Genomic DNA, 10,692 nt, shown 5'->3' with positions numbered 1-10,692 from the left:
CTGCGGGGGTGCTGGACCCATAAGAATGGTCTGCCCAAGAAGGCTGTTAGATCTAGTAGGATTCCAAAGGGCCTTGGAGGAGTTTGGAGTTGGTTCTGACAGTCATTCTGTTGATGCCCTGCTGAATACAAGGAGTACCGGTAGGGAACTTACCAGGGCAGTAGCCATGATCACTCCTAAGAGTCCTTTCCGAACCACTTTAAAATTAGCTCCATGGTATACGGAAGAGCTATGGGAGCTGAAGCAGCAAGGTAGACAACTGGACTACAGCTGGAGGAGGCACATCTTGAATTTGCTAAGACACATCATAGAGCCAATTTGAAGGCTTATGCTGTGGCAATACATGCAGCAAGGAACCAATTGTGTTCTGCAGATATTGTGTTGAGATGGCCTTGGTCATCCTGATAGATGACCTTCACCAGGGAATTGACAGAGGGGGTGTGACTCTGCTGATTCTTCTCGATCTCTCAGTGGCTTTCAATACCATTAACCATGGTATCCTTCAGGATCGCTCGAGGGATTTGGGGATACGAGGCACTGTTGTACAGTGGTTCTGCTCCTATGCATTAGGTAGATTTCAGATGGAGGCACTTGGTGACAGTTGCTCTTCAAAATGGTAGCTACTATATGGAGTCCCTCAGGGCTTCATCCTGTCACCAATGCTTTTTATCATCTACATCAAACCGCTGGGTGAGGTCATCAGGGGATTTGATGCTGGGTGTGATCAATATGCTGATGATACCCAAATCTTATCACAATATCAGGAAATGGCATTAGCCCATTAAATGCCTGCCTACAGGCAGTAATGAGCTGGATGAGGGATAATAAACTGAATCTGAATCCAAGCAAGACAGAGATGCTCATTGTTGGGGGATCGTAATCTGCAAGATGGGATAGAACTTCCTGTTCTGAACGAGGTTATATTCCCCTAGAAAGAACAGGCTCATAGCTTGGGAGTGCTGTTGCACTCGGGTCTCACCCTGCTACCTCAGGTTGAGAATGTGGCCAGGAGCAATTTTTACCAGATGGGATTGATTCAATAACTTCACCAGTTCCTTGAGGAGAATGAACTGAAAACAGTGGTACACCAGCTGGCAGCCTCCAAGATGGACTACTGCAATGTGTTCTGTGTAGGGCTGCCTTTGTACATCATTCGGAAACTTCATTTAGTTCAAAATGCGGAAGCCAGATTGATCTCTGGGGTACCCCAGAGAGACCACATTACGCCTGTCTTAAACAGTTGCACTGGCTGCTGATATGTGTCTGGGCAAAGTACAAAGTGCTCATTATTCCCTTTAAAGCCCTGAATGGCTTAGGTTGGGGAGTGCGTTTCTCTACAATATCCTCACTGCTCATTAAGATCATCAGGTGGGGTCCATCTTCGGGTGCCAGCAGTTCATCTGTTGGTGACCTCAGCTCAGGCCTTCTCAGAAATTAGGTTGTGGAACACGCTGCCTGTGGATATGAGAGGATTATCTTCCTTGGAGGCCTTCAGGAGAGCCTGAAAGACCCACCTTCTTGGCCTGGCTTTTAATGATATCTAGTTTAATTTTAATTTTAATCTGACTTAATTTTTTTAATTTTAATTATTTTATTACATGGATTTTTTGTGTGTTAATGTTAACCTTCCTGAGCCACTTTAGGAAGGGCAGTATATAAATTGAATGAATGAATGAATGAATGAATATTCTCTTGGCAAGGGTACGGCTACTATAGTTAAGATGGGGAGTTGTTTCAGTATTCTGCCATCATAAGCCCTGTACATTCTATTCATTATAAAATAAAAACTGCCTGTCAAATCTACCTGTCCTCATGTAGACATCAGTTATGTGAAAAGAGATACCACTCCTCCAAGTTTGGTGCAGCTCCATTGAAAAATGGCTGAGATACAGCAGTTTCAATATCACTTCTAAAAAGAGACGCCTCACACATTTGAGATGCTTTTTTGCCATCAGATAATGTATCTTTTAAAAAATATATGTTTTTTTAAGAATCAGATATTTAACCCTGTATTATTTTGGGGAGGGGGGAATTGGTCCAGTATTTCCTGAGTTATTAGCTTTTGAGGTCCTTGATCCTTTTCAGCATGAAAAGCTTACATTGTGGGTGAATCCCAGTTTGAAGACTGCTCATAAGTCTTTTTATTGGTCTAATTCGGTCTCTCACAACTTCATTACATTAGATCAATTGATATCTTCAGAAGCTGTTTTTAAATCCTTAGACAATTCGGGAGCTAAATTTGGTATACCTTCAAATGCTAGTTGGCAGTTTATCCAGCTAAATTTATTTATTTATTTATTCTCACGGCTCTTTGGTCCTGATGCAGCTTCTGAAATTCCATCTTTATTATTTGATTTGGAACATTTATTAGATGTACCTAAGCCTATAGTCTCACTCTATCAGAAACTTAAAGACATTGATAAGACTGATATCAATTATATACAAGATCTTTGGAATAATGACCTCGAATACCCTATTTTATTAAATCAATGCTCAGTCTTCTATTTCTTCTTCTTCTTATTATTATTAGATTTCTCAGTAGCATATTGCTATATACATCTTAGGCCCTGGGTATTTAAGAGAACGTCTTCTTCACCATGAGCCCCATCACCCACTGAAATAATCTGGAGAGGTTTGTCTGCAGTCGCCACCAGCTTGTCTGGAATGGGCTACATAGGGATGGGCCTTCTCTCTTGCTGCCAGAGACTCTGGAATGTGCTCCCTGCTGAAATAAGAGCCTCCCCAACTCTGACAACTTTTATGAAGTCTTTAAAGACACATTTTCCCACCCAGGCTTTTAAAATAGACTTGTGGCTTTAAACCGTCTTAAGGTTTTTATGTCTGTTTTTATTTGTTGTACACCCCCCAGAGGTGCAAATTTGGCACAATCTACAAATAAATAAATAAGTGGGGGCACGGTTCTGGAGGATGAGGAAGTAAAAGAGTGTCCTTCCTCTTAAAAATAAAAAAAAATCCCTCTGAAATGGAGGAAAGAACATTTTTTAAGCTCAGGCCACACATGTTTCCATTTCTAATCTCCCCACTCTAGGACATTAACCTAATACATTTATCTGAGACTTATTGATTTCTTTATTTATTATTGCTTTCTTTATTTGATTTCTATACCGCCCTTCCAGAAATGGCTCAGGGAATAAACATCACAGAGAATAAACAAATAAGATGGATCCCTGTCCCCAAAGGGCTCACAATCTAAAAGGAAACATAAGACAGACACCAGCAGCAGTCACTGGAGGTACTGTGCTGGGGGTGGAAAGGGCCAGTCACTCTCCCCCTGCTAAATAAAGAGAATCACCATGGTAAAAGGTGCCTCTTTGCCCAGTTAGCAGGGGTGCGGTTAATGCAGCAGAAACATTTATTCTCTGCAGAGGTGCTCTAACCCCCGGACCTTGGTGCCCCGGTCTGTGGCTGCCAAGGTCCGAGGGGATCTCCAAATGGCCAGGAGGCCTCCTGCAGCCAATTAGCAAAAGCCTCTGGGCCGAACAGACAGGCTCAGAGGTCACTCTGGCTTGCCAGGCAGGGGCAGAGGACTGCTCAGCTCACACACACACCCCCTGGCAGCCACCTCTCAGCTGCGCAGCTGAATTTAAAGAAAATGGTGGTACCACATGGCAGGAGGCCCCCAGAGGTAGGTTTCAGGGGCCTCGGGGGGGCACCTCATGGCGGGGGCAGTCCAAGCACTAAAATTACCTAGGTGTGCTCCTGATTCTGTGTCTATTGGACACCCCAGAGAATGTTTAATACGGGATAGTTGAAGACTGCTACATGCTGAAAGTGTAATTTGTATGAGGGTACATTTAAACATAAGGTTTGGTCCTGTCCAATTATCGAACCATTTTAATCTGAAACTCGTAAGGTAGCTAACATGGCATTGTAGTTATCATTGTCCATTAAGGGCATTCATACTCTGTTGGGGTATATCCCGAGCCAGCTTATTTAATTTCACATAAATGTAACTTCATAAATCACTTAATATATGAATCACTGTATATACATAAATCACTTAATTTGACAAGGTTTCGCAATAAGTCCTTGTTTCACAATGAGCTTCCTCAGAAGTACATGAACAATTATTATGTCACAAACATGATAAACTTCCCATCTGCTAAATAAAAGTCACTCCTCCCTGGTGTATGGAGTTCTTCATAATATTCTCCAAAAGTGTTTCTTCAATTCCTCCAAAAGGAGTGTCGGTTGTTTCCAAACGTTCTTAGATTTCTCCAAGGGAGTATGAAAAAGTCCTTATAGATACAAAGCACAAACCATACATTAAAGAAAACATTAGTACAAAATGAGAGAAAACATTTATACAAAGTAATAAAATTCATATGTACGCATCAAAGATAATTACCCAAATGATGCAACGGTTCACAAGCTGCTGCCAAACTTATCAAACTTATCCCAGTCTTATCAAGCCAGCTAGAATAAACTGACCAAACTCTCTTACTCCAGTTTTATAACACTCTCAATTATTCACAGCTGTTGAACCTCCTAATCTGCCACTATCTGGCAATCATCACACTTAATTAGGGCACCTCACAGTTACAAAAAGCAAGATAAATCTAAATTCGTGTTTAAACCATAAAGTGACAGGGAATTTAATCTGTGAATGTAAAAAGATTCTTGTCTGTTTAGCCATCTTACTGCATCAACGTTACAATATCTAAATTTTTCTTTGTTCCCAGACCCAGGCCCAAGAAGACACGGAGACAAAGTTTGGGGTATAAGGGCCACGCTTTATTTAACATAAGAACACACATGGCGGACTGCAAACCAGGTGAATAATCACTGTAATAAAACAGTGCGGGCACCTAGGCGTGGGCTAGGATTCTAACTTCCTACCCAACACCTAACAGGGCGACACACCCTGGCTCAGGAAAGAGGCAGGTAAATCCCGCCCCATTCCTTCAAAGCCAACCTCCCGCTTTAGAAGAGGGGACCTGGACAGCTCCTGGTCTTAACCACCCCGGACCGCACAGTCCAAAGGTTGGTGAAGTCCCGAAGCAGGTTTCATGGCAATAAACATCTCCCCGTGCCGCACAGGCAACAAAGGAGCGATTGACCAATCCACCTTTAAATGTCCAAGGGTGCTCACCAGTAATCTAAACCTCCCTTACCCATCAGCCCGCACTGTTCCTGCCACCCAGGAAGGTTAGCCCTCGCTTGACCTTCCTGCCCCATACCTGCCCAGAAATTCAGCAAGCCCCCTCGGACGTTGTGCAAATACAAATCACATCCTCGCTCGGAGAGGTGAACCCCGTCCGGGCGATACAACTCAGGGAAGCACGCAGCCAGATCTGGGTGCCGCACGACAGCCCCATTAGCCGCAAGCACAAGCTTGCCAATCGCAGCCGAGGTCTTCCTACGTGCCCTTTCCAGGCTTAAACCACAGCGGGCACCTCGCCACACTCTACGCTGCAGCCAATTTACCCACACAAAATGCACCCCCGGTATCCAATTGCGAAGCACCGTGAAGTCCAAGGAGGCTTGCTGAAGTATAGACAGGCCAGTCTGCCGGCCCAAGTCATTTCCTCCTAAATGCAGAACTAGAACATGGGGCATGGGAAACCTAACTAGATGATCCCTAAACGCGGGCAGTAACTGATTCCATAGCATGCCACGCACGCCAAGCCAGTAAACTGCAGCCTGCTTTCCCAACCCCAACTGCGACCCCCAGTGGGAAGAGCTGGCCTGTTTGAAGGCCCAAAAGACCAGTGAGTGGCCACATATCAGGACCCGGACTGGAGCTACTGCCCCGCCAGCACCTGTCAAGAAAAAACAACAAATCAATGATGGCCGAAGGAAACCGCTGTCAGCGCACATAACGCCTGACCTCCACGGACTTCCAACGCCCTATTCTCTTCACCTCGGCCTCTTGCAGGCCCAAGAGGGAGGCCGTAGTGGCCACTCCAATACGAAAGGAATGCAGCGTTAACCCCGCAAGGGGGACCCCAGCGGCCCCGAGAGCCCGCCTGACCACTGTCAGGAACTGGTATTGCGTGAGAGGGGTCTGATCTTCATGAGTGAATAAACAGCCCCTTGAAGCTGGCCCCAAACCAGCGTAGCGCTGCAGGGCTTTAACTGGGCAAAGAATTGGGTCCGTGGCGGCAACCAAACGAACAACCTGACCCTTACCCCTTTGCATGGGCGTAACGATAGGGGGGGCAGGGGGGGCACGTGCCCCAGGCGCCACTTGCTAGGGGGGCGCCAAAAAGTGCCCCCGCCAATCCCCGGAAATTTCCCGAATTTTTTCCCCCAAAAGAACCCTTTTCAGCAGCACTTTTAGCTGCTGGGCTACTTGGTACAGCGCCCCGAGAGCGTCTCCGTGCCATGTCCCAACTCCAGGCTGCTGCTCTCAGCCAACCTGCCTGCTCATTGGCTGGACAGTCCCTCCTGACTAGCAAGCTTCCCGCGCTTGTGCAGCAGGGCAGGCGAGATCTCACAGCACACACGTACATACTGCTGCACGCAGCGCTCTTGCTTCCCGCTCTCTCTTCAGTTCAGGCTGCAGTGTGTGCACTGTGCCCGCGGAGGTGGTCAGAGGAAGGAAGGAACTCACCAGCAGCCCGTTGTTTTTCTCATGAGCCTTAGCCTGTTGCCTGCTCGTGGAGGTGGAGCCTTTTGCTTTCAGGAGTCACAGGAGGAGACTAAGCAGCCCTGGGGTGGCATTTACTTATATGTGCTACAAAAATGGGGGTGAGGTATGGCGTTTTTTGTTCTTATTGCCCTTGTTGGGAGTGCTGTGCTTACTGAACAATTATATAGTAAAGGTGGAGGAATAATGGGGGGGAGTCCGTCTTCTCAGTCAAACCCTGTAAGCGCGAGACAGCTGCTACAAAGAGGCGGGAGAGGAGTTTTGCAACTGCAAGATAAACTCAGTCTGTGAGTCAGTCGCTGCTGCTGCAGGCGGGCTGCAAACCGTCTCTGATTGCAGCCCGTCTGCAGCTGCTGCGACTGACTCAGACTGAGTTTATCTTGTAGTAAACTAGAGAGTTTGCAGCCTGCCTGCAGCAGCTGCGAGTCTGCGATTGACTCAGAGACTTGCAGCAGTAAACTAGAGAGTTTGCAGAAAAGACTGGAGGGCTGAGAGTTGCCTCAGTGGAAATGATGGTGGTGGGGAAAGGGGGAGGGGTATATTGAGAGGGAAACCTTGTGGAGCGATGTGGCGAGGTGCTTGTAAAACACAGTGTTTGAATGCATTTCCAGCCCCACTTTTAACATGCCCGAGGAAGGCTCTGAGTCTCCTGAAAACTTGCAGGGGTGTGTGTGTTCCTTGGAGGGGTGTCTGGTGGAGGGAGGGCTTTGGAGAGGACCCAGGAGAACCCCCTACTGCAGATGTGAGTTGGTTTTTCTGCCTTGGCGTCTTTCTCCTTCTTGCTCCCCTCATATCAGTTTTCCTGTAATTCCCCCTTGCCCTGCCCTTCTTTCACGTTTATTTCCTGCATTTCGGGCATGAAGGAAAGAAGGAAGCTCCCCTGGGCTGTTGCTGCTCTGGCTGTCGTGTTGCTGCCTGTGCAGTAGGGCTGCAGCACGTTTTTGGTTTTTTGGGGGTCTGCTTCGGGTTCCCCGTCACTTGACAATGGCCAGGGGAGGGGAAGTGAGTCTTGTGGCTTCCCTCTGCTCCTGGCTTCCCTCTGCACGTTTCTCTCCTGGCTCACCTCTCCCTCTGTTATTTGGAACAGCAGGGATGAGGCTTTTGTTCTGGAAACACAAAGGTATTTGGGACTGGGGTGGGGGGTGGGAGACGGGAACTCAATTTTGAGGCAAAAAGATGATGCCTTACTGTCTCACATCATTGTGGTGGCTTTTGCTGAAGAAAAGAATAAAACTTTCTTTCTCTCCCTTCTGGCTGCTGTGCACATGAATTAGCTAATAAATCTGCATTTTATGCATAGCTGGAAGCTTATTGTATTGATCTACTGCTCAATGTTTTTACTCAGAGAGATCTGGCTTAAGTAGCCTGTTGGGAGCCTGTAGTGAAATTGAAATTCCCTTTTTGGGGTGAGGGGTAGCCTTGTTGCTTATTACTGTTGCATTCTTCTTGCAAACTATGGACAGATTCATACATTAATCAATTCAAAATCCCCCCAACCATTCAAGCTGGTAGCTGTGTGTGTGCAGACATACATGTGTAAAGATAACATACCATTGTGGAATGTCCTTGGGTATGAGGTTGTGTTTTGTGAAATAATCTTCATACATGCAGTTGGAGCTGAAGCTAGGGAGAAGTGGCAAGACCACAGGTCTGGCATGTGAATCCATCTTACTGTACTATTTAAGCTGCAATATCTAACTTCACACAAAATGTGTCTAGCTGTGCTTGAAGGAGGAGGACTTGGAAGATGATTTTCCTTTGATGTTCTTCTGGAAATTCTCAGAATTATTGTTGGATCATCTAGTGGTAACTGATTCACATACAGTGGTCCCTCTACTTACAAACTACTCGACATAAGTATTTTTCGAGTTACAAACGGCAGTTTTAGATCCGGTTTTAGATGCGGTTTTTTCGACTTACAAATTTTTAGATGGGGTTTCCTCGACTTACAAATTTTTAGATGGGGTTTCCTCGACTTACAAATTTTACATGCGGTTTCCTTGACTTGCCTGCCTGTTTACTGCCTGTTTATTCTTGAAAAGAAATGTTCCTGTGCAGTTTGCAAGCCTTACTGGGGGTCTGGGTCTTTTTTCTAGGCTCCGGAACGCATTAATCCGTTCCCAATGCATTCCTATGGGAAACCGCTTTTCGACTTACGAATTTTTCGACTTACAAATGTGCATTCGGAACGGATTAATTTCGTAAGTAGAGGGACCACTGTATATGGATCAGAATTTGAACTTGACTAAAACAAATTGAGTCACCTTAAGTGGCGCAGTGGTTTGTTGCAAAAGCAAGTTCCAAATTTATTTTAAATTAAATAAAATTAAAGTAGAGATTTTGCCCTAAGTGTAATGTAGGATGTATCATCATTCATTGCATCATAATTCTGATGTTAGATACAAGCCAACTTCACAGGGTTGTTGTGAGGAAAAAACACATGTGTGTCAGTCAGATGTATGTTGGGGGGGCGGCGGGGGGGGGCGCAATTTCAGTGCTTGCCCAGGGCACCGTTTTCCCTAGTTACGCCTCTGCCCCTTTGGTCCGTTTTGGACCGGCGAAGTAACAAATGAGCCTCGCCTTCAAAAAGGGACATATCAGAGAATTGTAAACACCTATCCCTAGGGGAGACCCTACTACAGGGCAACAGCTCCCCAGGACGGAAGGCGCCAAAAAAGGCCACTAACACGGCCGCCTGAAATAGGGACACTTCCCAAGAACTCGTGCAGCATTCCCCAAGCGGCCCAGTGCGACAGCCACCAAGTCCAAGGTAAGTGGATGTCTGGAGTCACTGGTTCCTGGGGCCCCCCTGGCCCAACCCTCCAGCATGCGCCTAACTCGAAGGTCGGAGGAAGAGTCCTTAACCCCCCGTATTTGGGCTTGAAAGGCCAGTGCAGCCAGGTAACCCCCCAAGGTAGAAACCGCATGCCCCGCCCTATGTAACATAACCAAAAATTGCTGTAGCTGTTCGACTGGAATTGGCCAGGTCTCGGCCAGACCTTCGGCCCTCCGAAACAGCATAAACGCCTCAAGCTTGGCTGTGTAGCTCGCTCTGGTGCCAGAGACACCGCTATGGCCTGCTGTGCTTCCGCCCGCCAAGTTGCCACAGAAAGGCTGGCATAGGATCCGGATGCGAAGCAGCCTCGGGCACTAACTCTCTGAACCTGTTTAACTGAAAACGAGATAGAGCGTCAGCTATATCATTCCGGACACCCGGAACGTGGCGAGACCGGAAGAGGATATTAGCCCGAAGGCACTGCAGGACCAATGCCCTAACTAGGCCCATAACCCGCTGGGAATAAGAGGTCTGCGTGTTAACAACCTGGACTACAGCCAGGTTGTCGCACCAAAACCTGACCGATGAATTTGCAAACTGGTCAGCCCAGATGTGGACAACTACCACAATCGTAAAAAGCTCTAAAAAGGTCAAGTCACAAACAATTCCCTGGACAAACCACTCCTCAGGCCACCGAGCAGCACACCAGCGGCCCCGGAAATAAACACCAAAACCAACGCCACCCGCAGCGTCTGAATGGACTTGCAGATCGGCTTTCAGGAGTAGCTCACTCCTCCAAAGGGCCACCCCATTAAAACCGAGCAGGAAAGATTCCCACAAGGCCAGATCATCCCGAACCCCTACAGTAATCCTGGCCCTATGATAAGGGGCCCTCAAACCGACTGTCAGGTCGCATAACCGGCGCAAGAAGGCCCGGCCCGGAGCTACCACTCTACAGGCAAAGTTGAGATGCCCCGCCACCACCTGAAGCTCCCTAAGGGTAGCCTTACGGGAACGACCCAGGGTCCTGACAAGCTCCAGAAGGACCCCAAGCTTCGCTTGTGGCAACCTAGAGCAATCTGCAATGGTGTCCAGCTTGACACCTAAAAAGGAGAGCTGTGTGACCGGCCCCTCCATTTTGTCCCTGGCCAGGGGCACCCCAAGCTTGTCTGTCAGCTCCATAAAGGAGCGCAATAAATGTTGGCATTCCCGAGAGTTAGCATGCCCTACAAAAAGGAAATCATCTAAAAAATGAGCCGTGGATAGAAGGCCCGCCCACCGCCTAACCGCCCATTCAAGAAAG

At 47.2% G+C, this 10,692-nt stretch overlaps 1 long non-coding RNA gene across 2 annotated transcripts in view; it reads left to right on the top strand.

The window, feature by feature from the left end:
* The window catches only part of LOC128344590 (uncharacterized), a 79,517-nt gene that overhangs the window by 2,167 nt on the left and 66,658 nt on the right, over window positions 1-10,692 (top strand). Inside the window, exons 2-3 of one of the 2 annotated variants that reach the window (XR_008315928.1) lie at window positions 4,704-4,795; window positions 6,518-6,714. The exons of the other annotated variant lie outside the window; for it this stretch is intronic. This is a non-coding gene — a long non-coding RNA (uncharacterized LOC128344590). The remainder of the gene's footprint in view (window positions 1-4,703; window positions 4,796-6,517; window positions 6,715-10,692) is intronic. 2 annotated transcript variants of the gene reach the window in all.

This window comes from Hemicordylus capensis, chromosome 2 (genome assembly GCF_027244095.1).
Source record: "Hemicordylus capensis ecotype Gifberg chromosome 2, rHemCap1.1.pri, whole genome shotgun sequence".
Lineage (NCBI taxonomy): Eukaryota > Metazoa > Chordata > Lepidosauria > Squamata > Cordylidae > Hemicordylus > Hemicordylus capensis.
The sequence above is the reverse complement of the archived record's forward strand: the minus strand, read 5'-3'. Positions and strand labels throughout refer to the sequence as shown.